The 3,762-nt window shown below is 64.6% G+C and overlaps 1 long non-coding RNA gene across 1 annotated transcript; it reads left to right on the forward strand.

The window, feature by feature from the left end:
* Positions 1–1,227: 1,227 nt before the first annotated feature.
* Positions 1,228–2,237, forward strand: LOC143158925 (uncharacterized). The gene is made up of 3 exons (XR_012995073.1): positions 1,228–1,341; positions 1,456–1,510; positions 2,071–2,237. It is a non-coding gene; the product is annotated as an uncharacterized LOC143158925 (long non-coding RNA).
* The last annotated feature ends 1,525 nt before the right edge of the window (positions 2,238–3,762 follow it).

Below are 3,762 nucleotides of genomic sequence, written 5' to 3' on the forward strand. Positions count from 1 at the left end.
CTACTCAATGTTTAGCTCATCTATTCAGAGAGTACACCCCTACTGCACAGAGTAAACCCCTACTGAATGTTGGGCTTATCTATTCAGAGAGTATGTCCAGCTTGGCTACATTATGTCCAGTGAAGAGAACCAGATGTCTCTTCAGTATTCCTTTGTACTCGGTATCAGTGGGACATGACAGGCAGTCCTGGTCCAAACTGCAAACCAAAGTGCGGAGGAGCGTCGGGGCCGAGCGGGGCTGGAGCTCGGCACCCAACGGCGCCGCGGAAGGGGACCAGACGCTGCCATTCCATCTCCGGTTGATCAGGTAGCCATCACAGTGGCCCATCCTGGCCTAGGGGTGGAGGTGGGTGGCCCAGAGGAACCTTCCCTGCGCGCTCCCCCGCAGGCCCTGGGCTATGTCCTGGGGTGCCCTGGGTGCCCCCCAAACCCTGACACAGGGGCGCTCTGGGGCAGCTGCTCGCTAATGGCTTCACATTTCCCCGCGCCACCTCAGCCCTGGGTCACTGTGGCAGCCATTGTGTGTCAACGCGATGTCACCATTGCATCACAAACGTGGCCCTTATTTCAGTGGGTTTTGGGGAGGGTCAGGAGTCACTTCGACTGCGCGCATGCTGGCGAGCAAGCGAGCAGACGGGCAAGAGTGTGAAAAACACATCAGAGATGGGAAGAAAAGCAAACAAGCAGGTAGGAGCGGGGTGCTTTGGCGTCACCCCAACCTCTCCTCCCCTCAGGGGATCTCGCCGGGTTTCTCAACCTCCCCACTTGACCCCTTTGCACATCCCCTCATCATGCAGAACCTCAGGAGGAGATTCTGGCGCTCCCTGGGCAAGATGGAGGAGTGGCAGCTGACGGTGCTGTTCTTCACCTCAAGCCTGAGCGTTTGGGGGCTCTGCGTGATCGTGCTGCCCTGCACCCCCACCTTGTTGGCCATACTGGGTCTGGGCATCTGCATGACCTGGTGGCCCAAAAGCAAGGCCAAGGTAGGTGTCCGTCTTGGCATCGCCCCAAACACTCCCTGGGCAGGGCTTAGCCCGGGGCAGAGCCCATCCCCAGGCTGCTCGGGAGGGGCCCCATTTTGGGACGGAGCAGTGAAGAGTGGCCATTGCCCACCCAGCCAGGCCCCTGTTCTGCAGCCACCTCCGCCCAGGTGCCAGGCCTGGGGCCAGGGACACTCCTGTCCCTGTAACTCCAGTTACCCTTCCCAGGGGCCTGGTTTCCTGGGCAGGGGCCCTCCTGGCTGAGGGGAGACACCCCGCGCTAACCCGGGCCTTGCTTTCTGGGGGCAGGGGACCTCCGCGAGGAAGAGCTCTAGGAGAAGCAGGAGGAAGGACCCGATAGGTGAGCAGCCCCATCCCAGAGCTCCGCAGCGGCTCCCGGCCGAGAGACGCCATTGCAGCTGGGAGCCCCCGCGACAGCTGCCCTTGCTCACTCTCCCTCTGCCTCCTCCCTCAGGAGCCTCCATCCCCTGGGAAGGCGTGGAGTGGTCTGCAGAGAGCCTGCAGGCAGGGTAAGGAGAGCCCTTCCCTGCAGGGGGGGCGGCCAACTCGTGGGTCCCTCTGCCCCGTCGCCCTGGGGAGGCTGCGGGTGGGCGAGAGCAGGATGTGGCGCAGAGCCGGGGTCAGCCCTGATGCCCTGAGGAAGCCGAGGAAGGGATGGGGTTGGGGGGGCTGGGGAAGGGGGGGGATGGCTTGCGGAGGGCCAGGGCAAACCCCTGCGGGGATGGCAGCTTTCAGGGCAATGCCTTCTGCTGACACCCACCGTACCCCCTCCCACAGAGCCCACTGGTGGCCCCAGCGCCCCTCTCTGTCCTCGGCCCCTGGCCTGGGCTGGCCCTTTTCTCCTCGGGCTGGAAGGCGCCCGGCCCCTCGCTATGCGCCTCGTCCTGCTGGGCTGGGCTTGCCCCATGTCCCCAAGACCCCACCTGACCCAGAGCATCCCAGAGCTGGCAGGGCTGGCTGCGGGCAGCTGGGAGATCACCCAGTCGGTCAGAAGAAGCCAGAGAGAGGGTGCTGGCTCTGTCCTGTCCCACAGCAGCCCCCACAGTCCAGCCGGGATTTCCCCCCACAGGTGGGGAAAGCCCCATGGAGGAGAATGGTGGGGAAGCAACTGCGGCGCGGAAGCAGCCTGTGCAAGGGAGCTCCCCTGGGAGACAGGAGACATGGGTCAAGGTGGACATTTCAGTGCTGACACCAGCTCGGAGCTCCTCAGGAACCAGCCTTCCATCACCAACACGGAGGAGCTCACCAGATCCCTGATGGAGTCCCTGGACATAACCCAAATCTGCCTCGACCTGCTGGGAGAGCTGAAGGCAGCTCAGGGTAGCGGCGCTCCAACCCCGTGCAAAGCCGTGAGGAAAGAATACCTCGTCTGCCTGCAGTGCCGCCGACGCCTCATGGGCAGCTGCCCGCACCACAGCGAGCCCACCGCGGCAGAACAGGACCTGCCCGTGCTGGCCGCCATCCTCTACAGCGTGGACCTCCTGGTGCACGAGGAGGACCTGCAGCTGGAACTGGGGCTGGGCTTTGAGCTGGCCATCGGCGGGGAGCCGCTCTACGTGTGGGAGATAACCCAGCGGCTCCCCGAAATAGCCCCTGAGAGATGCTGCGAGGAGTGCAACGCGCCTCTGCCCGGGAGCTCTGGGAACAGCAAGAGCTTGCAGGCCTTGTTCCCCGTCCTCAGGGCCCTGGGAACACCGAAGGGACCCATGAGACCGGCCAGGCAGGACGCAAGGGCTCCTCCTGCAAGGCAGACGTGGACACAATGCGGCGATGCCAGCAGCGCAGACCTGCAGCCAGCTGGGCAGGGGGAGTCTCTCCCCAGCCTGGCCCCCACGGGGCCCCTGCCCTCATGGGCACAGCCCCCCTCCCGTGAGGCCCTGGACCGTCTGCGGAGAGTTGGGATGGAGCCCCTGCCCTGGGTGGGGTACAAGGGCCTGGGGCAGGGGCTCAGTCTGCAGCGCATCCGGCAGGCCTGCTCCAAACTGAAGACCCGCGTGCGGAGGAGCGTCAGGGCCAAGCCGTGCTGGAGCTCGGCACCCAGCGGCGCCGGGGAAGGGGACCAGACGCTGCCATTCCATCTCCGGTTTAAGGTCGACGCGCTCTTCCACGCCATGGCGATGGAGGCGTAAGGAGCACCAGCAGGAAAAGGTGGGACTGGGAGGAGCGTGGGCAGGGTGAGCACAGCATGGGAGGGCGGGGACGGGACTGGGCTGTCTTGTGCAGCCGTCGAAGCCGTGTTGTTCAGGGGGTGTTTCTGTAGGACGAGACAGTGCGGTCTGGGAGTGTTGGGATGACGGTGAGAGACGTGACGGCCTCTCGTTGATTTTTGCTTTGGATGGGCTGTTAAACAGGAGCGGGACTGACACCAAATTGTTGACTCCCCGCGAGGTGTGGTCCCTTTGGCCCCCGTGGCGATGTTCCAGCAGATAGCCACATGGTTTCTGTGTGCACCGAGCCAGCTGCCCATCAACCTGCTCGGCTCCCCCTCTGCCTGGGGCCAGAGGGTGTCGGGTTTTTTTGGAGGATGGTCACGGCGGTTAGGAGAGGCACCCCCATTTCCCTCCCCCACCGCCCTCCACCAGCAAGGGGGCCCTCCTGGGCTCTCCTGGGGATCGGCACTCGGGGCCTGTGGGGATCCTGGGGCGGGGGGGGAAGAAGTGCCCCGGCTAACTTCCCGGTGCACATCTGTGCACACACGGGGACTGCTGGGAGGGACAGCACGCGGAGAGGCAGGATCCGGCACAGAGCCAGCGAGAGGCGC

Source organism: Aptenodytes patagonicus, chromosome 3 (genome assembly GCF_965638725.1).
Source record: "Aptenodytes patagonicus chromosome 3, bAptPat1.pri.cur, whole genome shotgun sequence".
Classification (NCBI taxonomy): Eukaryota; Metazoa; Chordata; class Aves; order Sphenisciformes; family Spheniscidae; genus Aptenodytes; species Aptenodytes patagonicus.